Source organism: Magnolia sinica, chromosome 7 (assembly GCF_029962835.1).
Source record: "Magnolia sinica isolate HGM2019 chromosome 7, MsV1, whole genome shotgun sequence".
In the NCBI taxonomy this organism is placed as follows: Eukaryota; Viridiplantae; Streptophyta; class Magnoliopsida; order Magnoliales; family Magnoliaceae; genus Magnolia; species Magnolia sinica.
The window spans coordinates 77,890,140-77,902,888 of NC_080579.1; positions in this window are offsets into that span (position 1 = coordinate 77,890,140).

Here is a 12,749-nt window from a genome sequence, read left to right on the forward strand (position 1 = left end):
ACTGTATATTTGTCATCCAATCTATTGATAAGTTCTTGTAAGCCTGGATGAAGGGAAAAAACAAATATCATCTTGATCCAGAACTTTTGTAGCCCATTAATGGTCAATCACCACTATTTCCATCGTAAGACCGGGTGAAGGGTAAAAACAAATATCAGCTTGATCCAGTACTTTTGTGGCCCATTAATGGTCAATCACCACTATTTCCTATGGTATGGTCCACCTGATAATATGATCTGCTTCATTCTTGGAATGATACTGAAAAAACGGATGGACGGCGTGGATACAGAGTACATACATGAAGGTGGGCCCCCACGGTAAAGGATGCGCCGTCTTGGGTTAGTCCAGCGTCTCACCCAATCGGCTTCCCCTTCACAACTGTCCAAATCATGGGACCATTTTTGGATGGATATTATTCTGACAGAACAATCCCATCTATCCACTTAATGGCTATTGAATAGACGGTTAAAGTGGTCAACGGTCCACATTCAACAGGCAAGGGGATTGCGTCCTGCCCCTGCCTGGACGGAAATCGGTCCTGGAAGGGGCTTTGTGGGAACCACCGTGATGTATGAATTTTATCCACACCGTTCATTCTTTTTCCAGGTCATTTTAGGGTATCAGCCCAAAAAATGAGCCAGATCAAAGGCTCAAGTGGACCACACCACATGAAGCAGCGGTGATAATGGCCCCCGTGATGTGCATGGGCCTGGATGAAGGGAAAACACAAATGTCAGTTTGATCCAAAACTTCTGTGGACCCCTAAGAAGTTTTTAATGATGGGCATTCAATCCCCACCGTGTGATCCACTTGAACCTTAGATCTTGCTCATTTTTGGGCTCATACCTTAAAAAGATCTGGAAAAATTGATGAACGGCGTGGATAAAACCCACACATCACGGTGGGCCCCACAGACGCAATCCGCTTCCCTTCAGTACATACTGTGTATGAAACCGTGTCAGATAGATATTAGATATTGTTTAGAGCAGGCGTTTGGAGGCGCTATTGAATCACATTGTAATAATTAGTCTATGATGGGCAACAAATTGCAATGGGGGCGCGTTTGGCGTCACATGCTCTTTATGAATACTTGAAAATATCATTAATCAGTTCAAATTTCCACAATTCAATTTACTTGTGCATCCAAACACGACCATAGTGAATGAAACCAAAACTGAGAATGCCCCCAAAAAAGGTATTATACATTGCCACCTATTAATGTTTTCTTACATTGCTATTCAGGTTGATTTGGACATGTGGGGCCCATTCAAACTCCTAATACGATGGGCTTCATCATGGACGGCCCATGCATCTAAAGCACTTCAGATGAGAATTCCTAACCACTCAACATGTGATAAAGAAAACACAGCAAACGTTCGAAAGCAAGGGTTTTTCCATGATTTTGCTGCTGACAATTCAATTAAACTTAGGCTATACCTGTAGACGAGGGCTTGGATTGGTTGTTTGGATGAGAGTAAGATACGTGGCGTGCGAGGGCTTGGATTGGTTGTTTGAATGAGAGTAAGATACGTGGCATGCGAGGGCTTGGATTGGTTGTTTGGGTGAGAGTAAGATACGTGTCAAAGTCTTCTCAACTAAGAGGTTATGACTGAATTACTGTTATCCCCCACGTTGAGATGGATAGATTGGAGACTGATCAGAGACTATTCCATGAATCAGTGGTAGACAAGCTCTGTGTTAGGGTTGAGGTGAAAAGATAGAAAATTATTTACCAGAAGTTAGGCTTAAGGCGCGTTACGATGTCACTATTTTTAAGGCGATTTCACACTCTACTGGTGATTAAACTAATTTGCAAGAGAGTTACAACAAATCCACCTTCACAATATAAAAGCCTCTTCTCCAAGACAGGAGAAATGTGAGTTTTGGCCTGCAAAACAAACTGCACCCTGAACACACTTTTACAGCGTACACCCCTAACTTTTATGCTATTACAATTTACCTCTTGAAAACTTTTTGCAATTTACAACTTGAAAATTTGTTTACGGTTTAGTGCTTGAAAACTGTAACTTTCCACAAAACATCCAAAAACGAAAATTGAGAAGAAGAAGAAAAGGAAGATGGAAAGGAGATTGTTGGAATTGTGATTTTCAGATTGACTCAAAGATGAGTTTATATAGAATCACAAGATATACTTTAAGACCTTTTTCATGTTTTCATGAAAAGACATCTTCTTCAATGGTATCTTTTCAACAATAGTAGTGTCTTTTCAACAATGACATCCCTCTACCATTTCAAATTCAAATGATGCTCTCTTTACGAAGAGACATCACCATTCACAAATGAATGGTCACTAACAATCACCAAAAGCCATAATCTTTTTCCCAAATTTTCTTTTATAAATTATAAATTCATTTTCTTCTTATTAAAAAATATATATACCAATTCCCCACTATTTTTCAAAATACAAAGGTAAAGGTATGTAAGAAAAATATGTGCATAGAAAAATGTGTCTTATAAACTTGAACCTTCATTTAGTGTAAATAAATCAAAGTTGTATTAGAATCCTTAGTGACTATGATCTTGAACTAAGTATTCTATATGACACAACCGGATATATCACACACACACACATATTTCAATTGTCATGTGTTTTAAAATTATAGCACATTAATGACCTTGTGCTCTGTCCTAGATTCATGAGTTCATGAGAGTAGCCAAAACTCTCGAACATCAGGAAGCGGCCCCACTTTCAATAGTCATATAGGTGAATCCTTATGAATGCTTCTGTAACTATATCACTCTTGAAAGGACTCATTAAGAGTAGTAGCTTATCCTCCATTTTATCATTATAGGTACTCAGCACTATACATACATCCAGGAATGAGACAGATAAAAAACGTACGGTGCTTGCTTCAGGCACTTCTTATGAGGTATTTTGCCCATTGAACCTATTAACTTAGGTTGGGTTTCTCTCATTTGGTGTCTGTGAAATTACCTTAAGTCTCATTCCTCTTGATGTTTTACTGCCAATATCCATTGCCAGTCCCTTGGTGAACAAGTCTGCTAATTCTGGATAGCTCGTACATAATGTATTGTTATAATACCGTCACTAAGTAATTGCCGCACAAAACTATGCCTTAGATTGATATGTATGGATTTTCCATTATAAGTCTTATTATATGTCTTTGATAGTGTTGCTTCACCATCACGTAGTAGATAGAGATCGGTGACAAAGGCCTTACCAACAATGGTATTTCTAATAATAAGTTTCTTAACCATTCTGTCTCTTTATTACTAGCCGCCAAAGCCATGAATTCAGATTCTATGGTAGAGTGAAATATGCAAATTTGCTTCTTGGATCCCCAAGAAATGACAGCTTTTTCAAGTGTAAAAATTCATCCACTGGTAGTCTTAGATTCATTAGAACCAATGACCTAACTTGCATCACTATACCCTTCAAGCACATTAGGGTAATAAGATAAATGTAAACTATATTTAATTGTTTTCCTTAAATATCCAAGTACTTTAGAGACATTATTCCAATGATCTAAACTTGAATTACTTGTAAACCTAATCAATTTACCTACTGCAAAAGTAATATCAAGTCGAATAGAAATCATAGTATACATAAGATTGTCAATCACCTTAGAATACTCTAACTAAGATACACTATGGCATTCATTTTTAATTAACTTGATATTAGAATCAAAAGAAGTGAAAACTGGATTTTTATCATAGTAATTAAACTTTTTAATTATCTTTTCAATATAATGAGATTGAGATAGAATTATATTATTATTGTTTCTTAATAGCTTGATACCTAAAATCTCATTAGCTTCACCCATATCCTTCATATCAAAACTAGATGATAAGAATATTTTAGAGTTATTTATAACTTCTAAACATGTAGCAATGATTAACATATTATTTACGTAAAGACATATAATTACTCATTTATTATCAGAGAATTTTAAATATATACATTTATCATATTCATTAATCTTAAAGTCATATGAGGTGACTACTTTATCGAATTTTTCATATCATTTCTTAGATACTTATTTAAGTCCATATATCAACTTGATCAATTTACACATTTTATTTTCCTGTCCTAAAACTATAAAACGTTTTGATTGCTCCATATAAATCTCTTCATCGAGGTAACTATTTAGAAAAATTGTCTTTATAAACATCTGATAGATTTCTAACTTATTAATGAATGCTGGAGCAACTAAAACTCGGATAGTCGATATCCTTGCTACTAGAGCATATGTATCGAAAAAATCACTTCTTTTTGTATAAATCCTCTAACCACTAATCTGGCCTTAAACCTTTTTATAGTTTCATTTGGAATTAGTTTTCCTTTTGAAAATCCATTTACAGCTTATTGGTTTTCATCTTGGGGGCAGATCCACAAGTTTTTATGTTTCATTTTGTATTGTGGAATCCATCTCATCGTTTATATCTTCTTTCCAAAAAGAAGCATTCCGAGATCTAAAAGCATCATCTATAGTTACTAGATCATTTTTTATGTTACATACCAACATGGTTTCATTTGTTATGTTATCTTTATCTCCTTCTATTAGCAGAAGGTAAAAATCGGTTCCAAAAGATGTACCTATTCTGATCCTCTTGGTCCTTTTAAGTTCTATGTTCACTTTATCGAGACTGCTGATATCTTGAGATATTTGTAACTACTGTTTGTAATAGAATCTTAAGATCTTGTCTATTTTCTAGTTATAGAAGAGAATAAGTTTTTTTTTTAAATATAAAACTCAGCATATCTAGATTCTATTATGGTGTTTACCGTGATCGCATGATTAGATTCTACAATTAGAAACCTATAAGCTATATTTCGTGCATATCCTATAAAAATACACTCAAGAGATTTCAACCCTATCTTATGCTTTTTAGGATCAGTAAGCCGAACTAAGGCTATACAACCCCATACCTTGAAGTATGAAACGTTAGGAATCTTATTCTTTCATAGTTCATATGGAATCTTATGAGTCATAGAGTGAGGTATCCTATTAAAGATATAACAGACAGTCAACAGGGCTTCTCCCCAAAATCCTGAACTTAAACCTGCATTATTAAGCATAGAGTTTATCATGTCTATGAGAGACCTATTTTTTCATTCTATTATCCCATTTTGTTGGGGTAAATAAGGAGCTGTAATTTGATGAATTATACCATGAGTTTTGCAAAACTCTAAGGGCCTGTTTGGCTGGACGGATCCATGGGATTAGGAGGGATGGAATGGATTTTAAGGTAATGATGGTGGTGTCAGTGGATTGGTTTAAGATCCATGGGATTGCTATATTCGGGTACCAGTTCAACGAGGCTGTTTGGCATGCCCGGCATATATGCTAGGATTTTACCTTCCAATCCGTCCAACCAAACACGCCCCAAACACGATTGAGCGGGACTAGGAGGGATGGGATCAATTTTAAGGTAATGATGACGATGTCAGTGGATTGGTTTAAGATCTATGAGTTTGCTATATCCCATGACAAGTTCATCGGTTCTATTTGGCCCATTTGGCATATCCCGGGATATTACCATCCCATCCCTCTTAATCCCTCTTAATCCGCCTGGCCAAACAGGCCCTAAGAATTCTAAGGATGGATATTCTCCTCCCCTGTCCGATCTTAGGATTTTAATCTTTCGGTCTAACTGGTTCTCAACTTTTACCTTGTATATCTTCAATTTTTGTAATGCCTCATCTTTATTCTTCAAAAGGTATACTAGAGTATAACAGGAGAAATCATATATAAAAGTTATGAAGTACCTCTTTTCCCCTCTTGTTATTAAACCGCTTATTTTACATACGTCACTATGAACTAGGTCTAAGAGTTGTGATTTCTCTTTCCACACTTAGAAACGAATTTCTAGTTATTTTGGATTGTACACAAATACTACATTTATCATTAGGTTTTAGATACTTAGGGATTAGATTAAGATTAGACATATTATCTGTACTACGATAACTAATATATCCTAATCTAGCCACCAAACATCATGTGAATCAAGCATATAAATGGAAGAAAAATTTTCATTTATAAGGTTCAACTTGAACATTCCATTAAATACATAGTCCTTTCCTACATATACTCCATTTTTAGATACAATCAATTTATCGAATTCAAATAGGAGTCTGAATCCAAACTTAGTCAGTAGACTGGTTGATATAAGATTTATCCTAATATCCAGTACATGCAGCACATCGTTCAAAGTAAGGACATTTCCGGAAGTTAGATTTAGACCTACCTTCCCTTTTCCTACAAGATGTTGAGGCATTCCCTATATATAATTCTTGATTATCCCCCACTATTTCGTAAGAATTGAACATATTGTAATTTCTACAAACATGTCTGGTAGCGCCAGAATCTATCCACCATTCAACATCCTCATTCACCATATTAACTTCATCCTCATTCACCATATTAACTTTAGAAACGACATCTGTCAGATTCATGTCTTTCGTCATATTGACTTGCTGTTTATTTTCTTTTATTTTCGGCAGTCTTTCTTAAAGTAACCAAGGATTTTGCAAAAGAAGCATGAACCCTTCTTGGATGTGTTCTTTTTGAACATTTAGTTATTAGGTTTGAACCGACCATCTTTCTTGAAAAATAGCTTTTTCGATTCCTGATTCACACTATTCTTAACTACATTAGCATTACTTAAGGCCTCCTGTTATTCTTCCTTTTTGTCACGGAGTTTAGATTCTTCTTCTATTCCAAAAAACATTAAGAGATCCTCTAAAGACTTTTTTTTTTTTTTTCAAAGATTTTCTAGTATCTTTATATTTAGGTGGAAGTTTGGCTATAATGGTGGATACTTGGAATGATTCGTCGAGATTAGTGTCATCAACAATGATCTATTGAATGATGACCTGTAACTTATGTACTTGATCAATGACAGATTTTTCATCCAACATTTTGAATTCTAAAAACTGACTTACGAGGAATTTTTTGTTGCCTTCGTCCTCTGATGTATATTTAGTGAGCAACGCCTGCCACGAATCCTTAATGGTCTTCTTTTGACGGTAAACAACGTACAACGAGTCAAAAAGAGCGTTAAAGATACCTTTACATAGGTATTCGTTATGCTGTCAATCTTATCTCTTTTGAATTTGTTCCGCCGTATCATTATTAAATGATGGTGAAGGAGGATCTTGAGTGAGCACGTGATCCCAACTTGAGTGATATGAGGAAGAGATGCACCCTCAATTGCCATCGAAGAAAATTTGAGCCATCCAACGGTGTAATTCGAACAAAGTTAGGATGACTCATAGAAGAGGTCATAGCCTTGAAATTATAAGGGTTGAGGCAGAAAGATGGACAATTAATCCCCTAAAGATAGGATTAAGGCGTGTTACGATGTCACTATCTTTAAGGTGATATTTGCACCGTACTGGTGATTAAACCAATTTGCAAGAGGGTTACAACAAATCTGCCTCCAGGATACAATAAGCCTCTTCTCCAAGATCGGAGAAATGTGGGTTTCGGCCTGCAAAACTGAAAAATTACACCCCGAATACACTTTTACAGCGTACACCATTGACTTCTGTGTTGTTACAATTTACCCTTTGAAAACTGTTTGCAATTTACAACTTGAAAAACTATTTATAGTTTAGCGCCTAAAAACTGTAACTTTCCAAAAAACATCCAATAACAAAAATGGAAAAGAAGATGAAGATGGAGAAGAGATTGTTGAAATTGTGATTTTCGGATTGACCCAAAAATGGGTTTATATAGAATTACAAGAGATGCTTTAAGACCTTTTTCATGAAAAGACATCTTCTTCCATAGTGTCTTTTCAAGATGTCTTTTCAACAATGGCATCCCTTCACCATTTCAAATTCAAATGATGCTCCCTTTACCAAGAGACATCACTATTCACAAATGAATGGTCACCAACAATTACCAAAAACCATAATCCTTTTCTCAAACTTTCTTTTATAAATTAAAAATTCATTTTCTTTTTATTTTGAAAAAAACCCGACACTCTGTTTCAACACTAAGATTGGGGATCGAGTGCCCATGTTGTGTGAGTGGGTGTGTGAGTGTGTGGGGGTGTGTAAAAAAAAAGACTTCACTATAATCTAGTTATCCTTTCGACCACCAGTTTACGCTCTGTTTAAACAATTTGTTAAAGGATAAGGGTTAATCATTCCAAATGAGTTCTTTTTGCCTTATGACAATAGAAGTGAGTCTATAGTCTAAATGACCTTTTCTTTTAGTGTGATTCGCTACTAAAGTTCAACAGTAAAAAATAATGGAGAAAACAGATAAAAGCTGAAAATGTTCTTATATTAATGATTTTTTATATATAGTAATGACACCCATGATTGGCTCAAGGGATGACGATCTGTTCGTTGTCCAATCGGGACGGTCGTGATGTGTGGTATGGAAGTATGTTTGTCGCTCGATTGGAACCGGGCGGCATGGCAAGAAGACCGATGGAGGGTGGATCTTTTACAATGTGTTCGTTGGTCGATCAAAAGCGGGCTTTGTGGTGAGATGGTTGATGAGGTGATAACTTATTTCTGGACTTAGATGGAAACGAGCACGTGGTGAGACAATTATAAATTGACTATTTGTTTGTCATCTGGTGTGGACCAAACTTCGTGGCAAGATGGCAAGCAAAATCACCTAGCACGTAGCAGGAAAGCCTTCCAGCCTTTCGTTTGAAACTGAGTGATCTTCCTTGTGATCTAGCGAAATATCGTGGATGAAGGCTGAAGAGATACTAAGAACTAAAAACTAATGGCCCCATGCTTTGAGCAACGATGGGGTTGAAATTAAACTAAAATAAAATAAAAAAAGATAAATGTCCATAGTAGATTGATAGAATAAGAGTTGTTTAGTTGTAATGGGATGAAGAATGGAGCTCTTCATCGATAGTTGCTTTTATAAGCTTATGGGAGAAGGTGGCCTTGAGTAGTCTTCAAAATCGTGAAGGATCAGGACGTTCAACAGTGCAAATCTCTTTGATTCTCCCACATAAGTGTAAATTATCACTTGCAACAATGTTTATAAGAGAGAGACTCTCGCGTGCGTCAGCCGAAATCCTCGCGTCTCTGGACTCACGCATTAGAAAGTTGCTAGTCCTTACGTCACTTACATTTGGCATCCATAAAGAGTTGCTTTGGCCAAGGCTTTAGCATTTAATATAGAGAGAGTCTTACTTTAATGAGACTCTTGCTTCTGCATAAAGTACTTTTGATAGAAATCTAGTATTTAATGCTCTCTTATATGCTTGTTTCTAACTCCTCTTGAAGTTGATGTACACCACACACGGCACAGTTGTTGCATGGTGTCTCCTGGGCTTGTTTGATTTGGTCACGATAGACCACATGTAAACAATGATGGAGGGCGTGAGTAAGATTTCTCCTATCATTTAGCGCATAGTCCCAACGCGAAGTGGCATTTCATTAGTCCACGTAGTTGTGCCAAAAATGGGTATAAACATATTCCATCTGGATATTTTTATTGCATAGACCATCAACAATCACACCTATCATTCCAATGATTTGGATGATTGAACTGGGTTCCCCACTTGTACAAATGAAAGTCCGGGTGCACTTTCCAAAACCTTTGGGCCTGGCGCAGCATAATACCTTCATGAAAAGGGAATTTTACAAAGAGCTATCAAATTAATATGGAATTTACTTCTGGTACTTTTTTAAAAAAGGGTTTTCAAACAGTAATCCCACTAATCGATATTATTATCATTTCACACCCTTCCGTTGCACCTTCTATAAGAGTCATTTTGGTGGGCTTGTGAGTGAATAGGTTGACTGCTTCAAGGGCCCACAACGTCATGTTTATGTAAAATTCATCCCGACCATTAGGCCACCTCGTGTTAAGCCAAGGCTCCAAAAATCATCCCCATTTGTAATTTAGGTGGGCCACATGAACTAATCTCCCTCCAACATGGTTCCTTTGGTATGGCCCACCTGAATCACAGATGAGCCTGAATTTTAGGCCGCAAGCATAAATTTTTGTGGCATTTTTTTTTTTCACACATGCACACATACCCCCACACACTCACACCAGTGGAACTTCACCACCATGGGTACTTGAATCCTTGACCTGGTGTTGAAACTACTAAGAGTCTACCACCCTAGTAAGAGTAAGGACCCAATTTTTGTGGCATCTAATGGTTAGAGTGGATTTAATATAATCATCGTGCTGGGCTTGTGAAAATCAAGGGTGGACACCTCTCTCCCAACTATTTTCTTTGGTGTGGCTGATCTGAATCAGGAGTCAACCTTATTTTTTTGACCTGGAGCCTAAATTGGGATTACACATCTAATGATTGGAGTATATCTTACATAAACATCATGGTGGCCCTCCTAAAAATATAGTATCGTCCCTGTCTCCAACCTAGGGAGAGAAAAGGGAATTGTATGGGATGCCACTCTTGATTTTGACAGGCCCACTATGATGTTAAGATCCACTCTGACCATTAGGTACTTAGTACAATATTAGGCCCAACGACGGACAAAAATTAGGTTGACCAGTGATTCTGGTGGGCCACACCAAAGGGAACAGTTGAGAGAGACGTCCACCCTCAATTTTACAGGGCCCAGTGTGATAAATATGTGAAATCCATTCCAATCATTAGATTCAACACAAATATAAAGGCATGTATCCCAAAAATAATATACATCCGTGATTCATATGGGTCACAATAATAAAAATAGTTTGAAGGGTGAGTGTTGCCTTGCATACTATTTCCAATAATGTGGTCCACTTAAATCAGGGATGGAGCTGATTTTTGAGTTCTTGACTAACATGTGGTGACAAACTTACTAATCGGTGTAGATTTTACATAAACATCATGGTGGGGCTCATTGGATCCACTGTCCATTTGCCTTTACAACTATGGTGCTAGAAGGTAATGGAATAATAATGTAGCTTTTTGGTAACCTTTTTGAAAAATGTTCCAGAATGTAAATTCCCACATTAATTAGGTAGTTTTCTGTAAAACTCCAAAAAAGGAGGAAGTAAAAAATCGTTCATTTTGGCTGGGTCTGGGTCAGCTATAAGGATACCAATAACTGAACCCACTAACGAGTACCGCACTCGTACCCATATTCATGTTAGACCTTAGACAGGCACCCTTGAGGTACCTATTAGGGTATTGGGTACCCACTTGTGATTTGAATTTGGATTTTTCTCCTAGAAATTCTCAAGGCACCCCTAAATAACCACCCTTTTAAATATTTTACTTTTCTATACTGCTAACATCTCTTTCAATTTTTTTGAGATGAAAATGCCCGACATGGAGCCTTGTGTCTATAAAGGCCATTGGACCTTTCACCACTAGTCTCTAGCTAACTCTTCTTTTATCATTGCAATCTAGCGATATTTCGTACTTTCCAACTACTCTTTGTTAATCTTTTGTGTTTTTCAATTACTCTTTCAGGTAGAAATGCTCACCTTGAAAAAAAAACAAGGGTTTTAAGCTTGTTTGGGAAGAATATGAAACGTATGCTTGCATATTCGTCCATATGTGGACTAATTGTTGGAGACTCAAATGATGGATATGCAAGCATGATAACTTATATGCTGTTCAAATGGGTTCTTTTTCTCTCTTTAAAAAATTATGCTTAGATGAGCCTTTTGCCGAGAAATGGATAGAATGAAAGAAGCGTGATAACACACACAATATATATATATATAATTTTAGAAGACAAGTATTTTTTGAAAAAAAAAAGAAGAAGAAGAGAAGAAGATATATGTTTAGGCACCACTTTTGAAAAGTTAGACTTTAGACCTTTTGAAAAGTTAAACGGTATCCAAATGAGATGATTCCAGTCCCATTTGAAAGCTCATAGAATTATCTTTCCAATGAACCCAAGATCGAGGTGATCAGACTTGTAACAAGGGGGTTTTAACCATTTTCGTAGGAACATACAATGCTGGAAATGAGAGTAAAGTGGAATTTTGCGAACATCATCATGGATTTTAGGCCTACTTTTGAAAGGGCAAACGATGTCCAAATGAGATGATTTCAGTGTCATTTGAAAGCTTGTCGAATTATCTTTTCAACAAACACAAGATTGCTCCGATCTAACATGTAACGAGGGAGTTAATAACTGATTTCATAAGATAACGTGATGATAGAAACGAGACCAAATGCGAATAGTTCATGAATGTTATTATGGACTTTGGGCCCACTTTTGAAAAGCAAACAGTGTACAAATGAGATGATTCCAATCCCATTTGAATGCTTGTTGTATTATCTTTCCAACAAGCCTAAAGTCGCCTTGAACTTACCTATAAGGAAGGAGTTATGATCATTTTTGTGAGATTGCTCAATGCTGGAAACGCGAATGCGAATGCGAACTATAGCATTCGCTTTCATTATACTGTCACATTCGCTTTCGTTACACTGTCGCCTTCGCTCTTGTTCCAGCATCTTGTGATCCACAAAAAATGGTTATGACTCCGTTACAGGTCACATAGGGGTGATCTTGGGCTCGTTGCAAAGAAAATTTGACGGGCTTTCAAATGGGACATGAATAATCTCATTTGGACACCGATTGACATTTCAAAAGTGGGCTTAAAGTTTATTATAGTGTTTGCAGATTAGTCACATTCACTCTCATTTATAATATCACGTGATCCCATGAAAATGATCATAACTCTCTCGTTATAAGTCGGATTGGAGATAAGTAGAGATACTCATACCTATACTTACCTCCATCACTATAACTAGTCTTACAGAACAATGATTAATTCATTACATTGACAGAGTTTCAAAGTTTC